Below are 12567 nucleotides of genomic sequence, written 5' to 3'. Positions count from 1 at the left end.
AGTAATATCATGTCAACAGTGTGGGTTCAATTCCCATGACCAGCTGAGGTTAACATGAAGGATTCTCTTTCTCAACTACTCCCCTTGCCTGAGGTGGGGTGGCCCTCAGCTTAAATCACCACCAGTCATCTCTCTAATGACAGCAACCCTATGTTTCATGTACACTTATTACAAAGACTTCTAACACTGTTTTATGAGTAAAAAGTGAGGTCTGCAGATGCTGGAGATCAGAGCTGAAAATGTGTTGCTGGTTAAAGCGCAGCAGGTCAGGCAGCATCCAAGGAACAGGAAATTCGACGTTTCGGGCATAAGTCCTTCATCAGGAATCAGCCATTCCTGATGAAGGGCTTATGCCCGAAACGTCGAATTTCCTGTTCCTTGGATGCTGCCTGACCTGCTGCACTTTAACCAGCAACACATTTTAACACTGTTTTATGTAAAACAGGAATAAATATTTATTACAATACTAACAAAAAGTACTTTACAACTTCTAGGAATGGTAAGGATACATGCTGTTAAACTATTAACCACTCTCTGTACTATTAGCCCAAAATTCCCCTTTTACCTCAAGCTGACACAAATCTTAATAGACACAAGGTTAGTAGTAAAGGCTAGTTATTAGGTTTAAGATAGAAAGAGAGTAACGTGGTAAGCCAGTATTTAAATCTCAGGCTAAGAGTTCTGCCCTTCAAATGTGCTGAACCCCTGAATGAATCATTTATTCATTATCATTTGCATTTTACAGTGAATAATAGTGAAATACAATAAAAAGTTTCAACAGTTGCCACAATCCAGCACCATTTTGAATTGTTTATGAATACAAAGGATAAAAGATATCACTTAAAGAGTGTGGTAGCATGGTGGCTCAGTGGTTAGCATTGCTGCCTAACAGTACCAGGGACCCAGGTTCAATTCCAGCCATGGATAACTGTCTGTGGGGTTTGCACATTCTCCCAGTGTCTGCGTAGGTTTCCTCCCACAGTCCACAGATGTGCAGGTCAGGTGAATTGGCTGTTCTAAATTGCCCATAACATTAGGTGCATTAGTCAGAGAGGGGTGGGTTACTCTTTGGATGGTCGGTGTGGACTTGTTGGGCTGAAGGGCCTGTTTCCACATTGCAGGAAATCTAATCTAAACAGTTTAATAATTTAAAAGATATAACTGAAACAGAGACCCAAACGTGTTCACCAATGACACCCGTGCAGCTACACCTCCTTTACTGCCTTGCCACCACCTGCGCTGGACTAACCAATGTAAAGTTGCCTCTTTTTAGGTCCCATCTCTTCACCGCTAGGCCTACCTTGCCAATGCTGTTGCCGACATCTGGTCCCATGCCGAAATCACACTCGCCCTGCAACCAGGAGACCCCAGTCCTGCTGCCACCTCAATGATGCCAGGAGTCCTGGCTCTGGGCATACGATGGTGCTGCCTCTAGAGCCACCACCTTACCACTATGAGGGGTTTCTGCACTGGTCCTACTGTAACCAAGAGTCCCTGACTCTGTTATGAGACAAGGACCCTGCTGCCATCTTGCCAAGAGTCCCACTCTGGCCACCATCCTCCAAGATGCCATCTTGCTGACACTGCTAACTTGAAAATTCCATTGCTACCGCTGTTCCAAATCGCTAAAGGAGCTTTACCTCCACTTCTGCCACCAGTGCCAATCGTCAGGAGGATATCCCTGCTGCCACTGCCACCACCGCCTCCAGTCGCTGTGAGAAGCTGCATCTGCTGCCACCTCTGACCAGTGCAAGGAGCCGTCATTCCACATATGGTTCACTCTAACTACCAACCAATTTTGTTGACTAACCTGCTGATAAAAAGCTCCAAAGAAGAGAGAAACAAAAGAAAGAAGTGAAAGAAACAGAGCAGAAGTAAAAAGAAAAGAAAGCATGCGCGAAGGGATGAACCCCATGCAAGCACCCACACGCAGGTCTAATGGTGCGCTGCCATCTTCATACACCTTTTGAGCAGCTCTAAGACAGTTTGGTGAGAAAAAAGTTGAAACCTTTGAAAGAGTTACTAACTAAGGTTGGTTCCTTTTTCTGGGCAGTTTCCTCTTGGTACCCTATCGATTGGATTCTTAGGACATGGCTCCTCACTGAAAACGGTCTTCTTGTTGACCTTTACTGTTCCAGATGGTTATCTGTTCTTTGCTTCAAGCAGTGTCCTCATGGTTCCTATCAAGTGGGCGCACACAGTATGTCTCTTCTCTGGGAGCAATCCTTTCTCACTGCTGTCGACTCCTCTTACAGGGATGCAGAGTTTGCCTTTACAACTCTGCCCCTCATTTTCCTGGCTGATTTTGTACCTATTGTGAGGTCGTTGGGTTAAATTCCCTTGTAGCTCGATTGGCTTTCTGAAGTGGGGAGGTCAGCGGCCAGTCCCAATCAATACTGACTTCTGCTGTCTGCAAAGTTGATTCCTCAGGGGTTGACTGAATTTTGAAGCTTACAAGGAATCCCAGTATTTTCTGCTAAATTTCTTTAAAAGTTGATACTCAAAGTTAATTATAGAAGGCAATGTTACAACAAATGAATAGGATTATAACACAATGCATTTCGATTCTGAGAAGAGAAATGAAATTTATACCTTGAAAAGGAAAAATTGCAAATGCATCTATAAGCAGGATGTATAATGGCGGTTTGATCATTTTAGACTGTAAAAGTATGAAGCTACAATTTAAGCTACTGCCTAACATTTCAACAATAGCATCCAATTCATACTGATCTGCAGTATTGATCAGGTACTGCTTACATTACTCTGGACAGAATGATATAGAAGTATGAATGACGCGGGTACTGGTGAAATTTGAGAGCAAAATCAGACAAGAAATCCAGCAAGACCTATCTCAACATCGGAGCTTCTTGCTGAATCTTCTGTGCATTTGCTGAGTGGCAAGACAGGATTCTTGCTATAGAGTACAAACAGACTCAAACAAACAGATGTGGAGGCAAAACAATGAAAGTTGTACAAACATGACAATTCGTATATAATGCAAAGTCACCCCTGCCACCAAAACATCCTCAATAGGTTTTCCCTCCAACCCAATATGAGTGAGTAGTTTCTAGTTTCACGATTAGGATGGAGCCCGTTATCCCTGGAGGTTTGGTCAGGCGAGCCCTCAGGCATTTGTGTCTGGACAACACAAATAAGCTGAGGATCTGCTTGCCAAAAGCAGGTGCACTTTCTAAGGGTCACAAGGAAGCAGGCCTTGTAGGGCCCAGCTGCCTCCTGTGTTCTAAGGGGGTCTGTGAGTGGTCCCTTCTCTGGCTGAAAGCCTCCTGGCACTGTCATCTTCTTAAGAGGAAGGCAATGTTGGGTGCTCCCAAGTCACTGTTGACAAGCCTTTAGTCGTGAGGACCAGTAGCTGGGATAATGCTATGCAAGTGTCCACACCTCTCCAGCAGACCAGAAGCAGGCAGCCGCTCCAATGCATGAAGTTCTACAAGTTGGAAGCTTACAAGCAGGGTTCACAGTGGAAGGCCCTAGCCTTCTATAGGTGTCTTAAGAGACTTAAGAGAATGATTCCTTCTGCTGGCTGGGTGCTAGCTGGTACCACTTTGTCTCTTTGTGAGGAAGAGACATCTGGAGTGAGCTCAAGACTCCCAATTCCCCTGTCACCTTCAGTCATGAAGATCAATTACTAGAGTGACGGAGTCCAGATTTATGTGTATATCCAACAGACTCTAAGAATGCTGGACCTAGATCTCCACGGCAGATACCAACCTGTCCGTGGAGGCAGCCAGACGATCACACAAGTTACTGCACTGCTGCAGTTACTGGGCAATGACCCAGCGACTTACCAGTCCATCACTCCTGTTCCTCCCTGTGCATTCTGATGAAGTGCCTAGTTGCTAACACCACAGTCTCCTCTCCTGCCTGGGCTTGAGCAAGTACCTGATCTCTGTCAGTCCACCATGGGTGGCACGGTGGCTCAGTGGTTAGCACTGCTGCCTCACAGCATCAGGGACCCGGGTTTGATTCCAGCCTCAGGTGACTGTCTGTGTGGAGATTGCACGTTCTCCCTGTGCCTGCGTGGGTTTCCTCCGGGTGCTCCAGTTTCCTCCCAAAGTCCAAAGATGTGCAGGTGAGGTGAACTGGCCATGCTAAATTGCCCAAATTGCCATTAGTCAGAGAGAAATGGGTCTGGGTGGGTTACTCTTCGGAGGGTTGGTGTGGACTTGTTGGGCCGAAGGGCCTGTTTCCACACTGTAGGGACTCTAATTTCCCAGCAGTAAGCTGCAGAGATGTTGCAGTGAGGTTCTCAAAGGTTGTGCTTCCAAAGATTCTAACACTAATATTCTTACTGAGGTGTTAAGAGGGCACAAGAGCAAATGGGGAAGATGTTGCATTCAATACCAAGAATGGTACAGCGTTGGCAGCCGTCTTACGGGAGGTGGCTGCAAGAGCAGAATTAGACTGAGTGTAAGGTATAGAAAGAACAGTATGGTACTTATTTTGGGGGAGTGGAGAAGATTCTTACAACATTGATGGCTGTTCCTCCACACTGGCCAAGTGCCAACCTCTAACCATGAACTCAGGGTCTGGTGGTGCAGCCTCTCTGCCAGTTCCTTGGGAACAAGACACCCCTCCTTTGCATCATTCTCTCCATCAGATCTCCAAGTCCCTGCTGGAGAATCATGACGTGGTTTTCCCCTTCTCCAACACGTTCAGATTCTGTCCTTGACCAAGCTGGGTAGATTCAGAATGTCAGTGCTCATCCAGTTGCACAATGGCCCTTTCAATATAATACAGGCATCAGATATGCTCATCTTTTAGCAAATATCTCATGAGCAGTGAGTTATTCCAGGAATTGCGCATTTCAAAATGGGGATAGAATGAGACATGACAGATGCCTGGGCATGACAGATTGTTAATGAGGCAAGTTATGTAAGAAACTGTCAGAGATATTGCTAGGCTTCACGACAAGAATTGCTCTAAATAACTCAATATAACTTGCATTAAGCCAATAAAAGTTTTTGACTTCTTTAATATAATACACTCCAAACAAGCAGATTATAGATTAGCATTGCTAGCAATACAGTCTGGAAGGTGTGAGGTTTTCTTGCCCATGAAGAATGAAGTGCCCTAGGGCCCCCTGGTTCTATTAACATTGCAGATGTATGTCCCTGTCTCAGACAGTTGGTAGTTTCCAACCAGAGGTGCAAAAACCTATACCAGTGTTCAAATCATTGAAGTGACAACGGCTCCAATATCAACACAAGGTTTTTCCTGCACAACATTTTCTTCCTTTCTCTTTGTTCCTTCCGCTGACTAATTTTCCTGTATATTTCCTGTATATATACACATACCAATACTCTAAGAAAAAATATGGAAATAATGAAACACTTTCCATGCTATTTTATGATTTGTTCTCACTATTGTTTATACAACAGAACCTTCAATCCAAGGTTACATTTAAATATTTAAAATTACTGTTACTATCTCCTCGCGATTATTTTCATTGTTCAGTCTCTCCAACGCTGCACTTTCTGTTCTTTTTAAAAGAAAAATTTGTTAATAAACATTTTCACAATCACTGGATATCTTAAAGCTCTTGATAGCCAATGAAGTACTTTTGAAGTGCAGTCACTGTTATAATGTAGGAAAGACAACTGATTTGCACAGCAAATTCACATTTTGTCAAAATATGATAATTATCAGTCAATCTGTTTTGTGATATTGATAAATATTTGCCACCACATGTGCACAGACACATTTTTTGGCTTTCCTTTGAAACAGTGTCATAGGATCTTTTAGCTTCCATAACCAATTAGATCGGGCCTAAGTTTAAAATCTCTTCAAAAGATTATACCTTGACACTGCAGCAGTCCCTCAGTAATGCCTTGCACTGTCAGCCTTAATATCTGTGAGAGACTTGAATTCAGAATCTTGTGATTCAGAATCAAGAGTACTACCAACTCAGGGATGACTGACAACTTTTCTAATTCTTCTGATCTGCCAAACATCTTAATGCAACAAGTTATCACATCCAATTCTCTGATCAATTCCACATTTTTCAAGAAATGTATTTCACTCTGTATTAGTAGCTTAATTTCAGCTAAGTTTCTATAATACATTGGAATCATCACAGAAGCCAGAATACTGTCTCTTTGAAAAAATATTTCAATCTACAAAATAGGATGCATTTAAGAGGAAGAGGGAAAGCTAGATAAAAACATTGAAAGAGAAAAGAACAGGCAGGCAATCCACTAATTGTGAATGATCTTATTCTTGAGTCTACAAGTCGATTAGTTCACAAATCCAAACACAAAGCCGGACAAAAAGGCTACTTTATATGAATGAATGTATGTTTACAGTAGCCATTTGCAAATACACAAAATGTTTATTTATCAAATCTTTAAAATTACACACCTGTATGTAATCATATCTGTAAGTACAAACATTCATAAGTCAAACATTCGTAGATCAAGGACCCCCTGCAAGTTACATTCATCAAATTACAGAGGAACCTCGATTAACCGACCGAGATGGGTAGGCAGTATTTCTGTCGGATAACTAATTCAATGCCTATCCTCTGGGATTCTCAAGTTTCCTTTTTCCTCGCTCTGCCTGCCTTGCTCCCTCTCTCTGTCTCAGGGTTTGTTTCTGAGCAGACACACACTTGTGTGTAAGGGACGTACAGCATTGCTGAAGCCCCCGCTCCAACCATCAGTTCAAAGGGATGGACACAGCGAGCACTTGCTAAGTCCGCTCCCTGTTCAGGACACTAGGCAGCAGCACACCATGTGTGAGTCAACCTCCCCCAGGACACCAACAGCAAAACTGCTGCTGCCTTTGGGGAGGAGGGGTTGTGTTTCAAAATAGCACGCACACACATTTTTACTGCAACATTTTGACAAGTTTGTCATGTACAGGACAATGTTGGAGAGATTATCTGGGGAAGTGGGGTTTACTGTACACCCCTGTGTAGAACTCCAGTGAAAGTGTAGGGGGAAGACAGAGAGAGAGGGCAGGCTGTCTGTCATTTGGAGACGGTGTCTCCCATTGATGTCCAGGACTGTTCTCGGCAGCATTTCAGTAAGCTGAATTCATTTTTAATCATTGTAAACAAAAGATGTGATCAGTGTTGGAAACACCCCTTTGATGTATTGTTTTTAATAGGGACCTTGAGATCATCTTTGGATAATCCAAAACTCATATAATTGATATCCAGATAATCGAGGTTCCTCTGGAGATGAAGAACATGGAATAATTATGGTGCATAATGTTCCACAGCACCACGTATTACAGGTCCATGTCGCTTCACAGGTTCTTGAATCGCATTTATACTGGGATAAGGTAGAAAGGGAAATTAGTTTACTAAGGACAAGAAAATAAATAAATTTAGACTAACAATCAGACTTGGTTCATTATTTAGCCCTGGTTGGTGCATGTGTGGCAATTTTCAGTTGGGATCTTCTTTATAGTTAAATATTTTACTAGTGCTACTTTGGTTTACATGCAAGGAACAGTCACAGGAAATATTAGAGGGCTGTCGCAGCTCTTGTGCATAATCTAGGCTGACGTTTCAACAAAAAGTGCTGCACTGTCAGAGATGCCATCTTTCAATGAAACATTAAACTAAGGCCCTATATAGTGACTTGGATGAACATTACAGGTCTTTGTTCAAAGGAAAGTAAAGTTTTCCCTTGCCTTTCCCATATTACATTGACAAGTATGCTTTAAAAGTACTTTATTGCAATGCATTTTGGGATGTTCTTAGATGTTTAATAAAGGTGTTATATAATTGTATGTGTTCCTTCCTTTTCATTTTAAGAGTTAACATCTTCAGAAAAAGAACATTACAGACTTAATATTATACAGTAAATTATACAGGTTATTCTTGACAGAACCTTTTTCCTGAAAGATGCAGGCCATAACAAGAGAGTTGGGAAAATCATGAGATGAACGGCGAATGCAAAAAATACCATTTCCTAACCAAGTAATGAACGGGTGACAAAATTCTCATAGATGATTAGTGAGAGTACTATTTGCATGCATTAACATCTCATTATCAAATAATGTCACCTCATTAATATGCAGTTTCCTATTCTCTCACCAACCAGGGAGAAACTAGAGAACAACTCCTGACATGAAAGACAGAGGAGTTACCTGTCGACTCTAGCTTGCTGCTTGTCCCTCCAAGCCTCCACCTTAGACACCAGGCAACAAAATTTCAGGGCCCATTCCATGGGCAACCAACGTATACACCTTACATCCACTGACCTTGGCATTTGACACATACTAGCCACACTGCATCATCACAGCATATCCCGGATCTAGTTACTGTATGATTCCGTAATTCATTGCTGCACGATACAGCTCACTGGTGAATGCTACTGCCAGGATACTGCAAAGGGGGTGGGGTGGGGATGACAGTCAACTGCATTGGACTATATGTCAAAGTAGGGATCTCAGAGCTTTTCGCTTGCTCTCTTAGCATTCACTCACTTTGTTCCTTCTTGGATGTTTTGCCTTTTGGATTTTGCTGTCCCAGCCAGAGCTTAAAGTACTTCTGTCTTGCCCTGCTATTTAATGCAGACAAAGCCAGGCTGTGTCATGGCTTTGATGGGCAAGACTAAACTGTAGGGCTGGGGTTAAGGGGTAGATGATGACAAGTGCAGACATAATTCCAAATGATGTGTGAGAACACATGGAGAATCATTACTGATGGGGTGGCCAGGGAATGTCAGGAAGAAAGAGACATTAAGGCTGACTACCAGGCTGCGCTTGTGACTCACTAAATCAAACACATTCTGTGTTTCCTTCTATATTCAAATTAAAAACAAATTCATATACTGCAAATTAAATCAGCAGCAACCACACTGGAGTAGGTGAAGTCAAGAGTTTCTTTTTCACCTGAGTACACAGACTCTACTTCTAAGTGATCTGAGGCCCTTCAAATAGCAAATGAATTAATCAGGCACTTTCAAAGTAGAGTAAATAATTTATAATTGGAGCTGGTGTGTGTGGAACACATTGTGTACAATTGTGTGGGGTGAAAATGCTGATCACAAGTAATCTTGATCAGGTAATTGGTCATTGTAGAGTGAAGACAGTCATCTTTGTGAATGTGATGATTTTCGTGGGAGAAATGGGGCTCAGAGGACAAGTCTTGGGACTCATACAGAACTTGGAAGCTCCTACAGTCTCTGTGACATTTAACAATGGTAAGAATTTGGGCTACATTGGACAGTAGGAAAACAGTAGCATTGATTGAGAGGCTTGGATCTTAAACAGAGGTAGACGTGAGACTGCACTTACACATACAATCAAGTGTCAGCCATGTCACTTATGTGGTTGCTCTCCATTACATGTACATTAAAAGGCAACCCCAGACTACCAACACTTGACTAGATGCACAGAAGAGCTTCAAACATGGCACTGGTGACAGGGATCCTGGGAGTTCAAAGTTTGGGAGATTTGTAGCTCAGTTGCTCATTGTTGTGGTTCTGTTCGCCAAGCTGGGAATTTGTGTTGCAGCGGTTTCGTCCCCCGTCTAGGTGAAATCCTCAGTGCTTGGGATCCTCCTGTGAAGCGCTTCTGTGATGTTTCCTCCGGCATTTATAGTGATTTGTACCTGCCGCTTCTGGTTGTCAGTTCCAGCTGTCCGCTGCAGTGGCTGGTATAGTGGGTCCAGGCCGATGTGCTTATTGATTGAATCTGTGGATGAGTGCCATGCCTCTAGGAATTTCCTGGCTGTTCTCTGTTTGGCTTGTCCTATAATAGTAGTGTTGTCCCAGTCGAAATCATGTTGCTTGTCATCTGAGTGTGGGGCTACTAAGGATAGATGGTCATGTATAGTTGGTGTTCATGGATGCGGACCGCTAGCTGTCTTCCTGTTTGTTCTATGTAGTGTTTTGTGCAGTCCTTGCATGGGATTTTGTACACTACATTGGTTTTACTCATGCTGGGTATCGGGTCCTTTGTCCTGGTGAGTTGTTGTCTGAGAGTGGCTGTTGGTTTGTGTGCTGTTATGAGTCCTAGTGGTCGCAGTAGTCTGGCTGTCAGTTCAGAAATGTTCTTGATGTATGGTAGTGTGGCTAGTCCTTTGGATTGTGGCATGTCCTCATTCTATTATCTTTCCCTTAGGCATCTGTTGATGAAATTGCAGGGTATCCGTTTTTGGCAAATACATTGTATAGGTGTTCTTCTTCCTCTTTTTGCAGTTCTGGCATGCCACAGTGTGTTGTGGACCTTCTGAACAGTGTTTTGATGCAACTTCTTTTGTTTGTGTTGGGGTGGTTGCTTTCGTAGTTTAGGACTTGGTCTGTGTGTGGCTTTCCTGTATACCTTTGTGGTGAATTCTCCATTCGGTGTTCTCTATACCATCACGTCTAGGAATGGGAGTTGGTTGTCCTTTTCTTCCTCTCTCTTGAATCAGATTCCTGAGAGTGTGGAGTTGATGATCCAGTGTGTGTTCTCTATTTCTGTGTTTTTAATGATTACAAAGGTATCATCTACATATCTGACCCAGAGTTTGGGTTGAATTTGCAGCAAGTCTTTGTTCTAACCTTTGCACTACTGTTTCTGCTATGAGTCCAGAGGTGGGTGACCCATGGTGTGCCGTTGATTTGTTCATAAAGTGGTTCTTGAATGTGAAGTGCATCGTGAGGCACAGGTCCAGTAGTTCGAGTATGCAGTCTTTGTTGATATGGAACAGACAACAACACGGGGAACCTATGTCCAGCAGATTGGCTATTGTTTCTCTGGCTAGGGTTTTGTCGATAGAGGTGAATAGTGCCGATACATCGAATGAGACCGTAGTTTCTTCCTTGTCTATGACGACGTCCAAGAATTCCTGTGTTGACTGTATAGAGTGTCTGGATCCGCTGATCAGGTGTTTCAGTTTCTGCTGTAATCCTTTAGCCAGTTTCTGTGATGGTGTCCCTGGTAGTGATACTATGGGTCTGAGTGGGATGTTTGGTTTGTGCACTTTAAGTAGTCCATAGAATCTGGGGGTGTTGTTGCTTTCAGGTTTCATTCTCTGTCGGTCAAACCTGGTTATCTGTCCGTTTTTTTTTGTTGGTTCCTCAGTGTATTGTTTATGCTATTGGTGAGCTGTGGGGTGGGGTCAAACTCACTCTTTTGGTAGGTGTTGGTATCTGCAAGTAGTTGTGCTTTTTGGACGTACTCTGCTTTGTCTAGGATGACCGTCATTCTGCCTTTGTCTGCTGGTAGTATGATTATGTTCTTATCGTTTCTTAGTGCTTCCCTCTCCTTGGTGTTGAGGTTGTGTTTGTCTTTTCCTTGTTATCAGGGGTACGATACTTTGTCTCACTGTTGTGTCTCTTCTGTCAGTCCATTGTTTCTGAGTGTGCATTCTAGTGCTGGTAGAAAGTCTGCTGTCTTGGCATCCCTGTGGTTGTAGTTGAGTCCCTTGGCCAGTATTGTTCTTTCCGTGTCTGCGAGCTGTCTGGGAGAGAGGTTTCTAATCCACGAGTGTGTTGTGGTGTCCTCTCGGTTGTGTGTTAGTTTGGCCATTTTTGCTTTTAGTGCGGTGTGTGGTCCTGTTCTGTACTATGGTGATGGCCTGTTCTATGGTCTGGGTCCATTCCTGATTGGTGATTTTTGAAATTAACAATTTTTGACATGCAATTTCTTGTCTGTATTTGTGTAGCCTGTTGTGTGCATCTGTAATCATTACCTGGATCATCCTGAATCCGTTCTGTCTGGCTGTGTGACTGGCCAAGGAAACATCACCGAAGCGCTTCACAGGAAGCTCCCAAGCACTGAGGATATCACCTAGACATGGGACGAAACAGCTGCAACATAAATTCCCAGCTTGGGGAACAGAACCACAACATCCTGGGAGTCCCAGCCTATGGTGAGTGGGAGAATACGATAATTGGGGCACGACTGGAACATAATGCACAAGTTATGATGCACATTTGGACAATCGTACCAGAAACTTACTAGGCCTCATTGAGAATTCACCATGAATTTCAGTGAAAATGACAATTAGCTGATTTCTGGTAAGATTCAGTCCTCTGTCTCTTTATCATGCATACAATAAATACACTCATCTTTATACAGAGTTAATCATAGCACAAGTTCAGACTTAACACAGTAAAAAAAAGCTTTACTTATTTTCAATAAATAGACTGTGGTTAAATTGTAATATTGATTCCAGCCTTTGTTGGTTATACATGACATGCAACCTCAATGAAAAGTGTAGTTTAACTGTAAGTTCTCAACAGAGGAGTACATGCAAAAATACTTTCAAATTAAGCAACGTCAGTATTAGTGAACTGACTGACATGAAATTTGAAATGTAATATCTTCAAAGGATAAGACCAAGTGTTCATGTGCCTGCAGGGTACCTAGTGCAGTTCTCACCCAAAATGCTTTAAACTGCATGTGGGAGAAAATGCACTGAATCTTGTGATTCATTCTGACTTACACACACACAGTCTATGGGGGGAATTTGCACATACACTGTTTTGGTCAAAAAGCACACAATTTGTACACAGTCAGTCTATGTGACATTTTTATAAATTCCTATTTTGGAAACAGAACCAATCTGACTCAAGGTTGGGATACAGACAGGCTCTAACCTGA

The 12567-nt window shown here is 42.8% G+C and overlaps 1 protein-coding gene across 1 annotated transcript in view; it reads right to left on the bottom strand.

The window, feature by feature from the left end:
* Positions 1–12567, bottom strand: part of rpl12 (ribosomal protein L12) — a 269442-nt gene that overhangs the window by 38240 nt on the left and 218635 nt on the right. The gene's annotated exons all lie outside the window — the stretch shown is intronic.

Source organism: Hemiscyllium ocellatum, chromosome 21, assembly GCF_020745735.1.
Source record: "Hemiscyllium ocellatum isolate sHemOce1 chromosome 21, sHemOce1.pat.X.cur, whole genome shotgun sequence".
Lineage (NCBI taxonomy): Eukaryota > Metazoa > Chordata > Chondrichthyes > Orectolobiformes > Hemiscylliidae > Hemiscyllium > Hemiscyllium ocellatum.
Note: the sequence above shows the minus strand (reverse complement) of the source record. Positions and strands in the feature narration are given on the sequence as shown.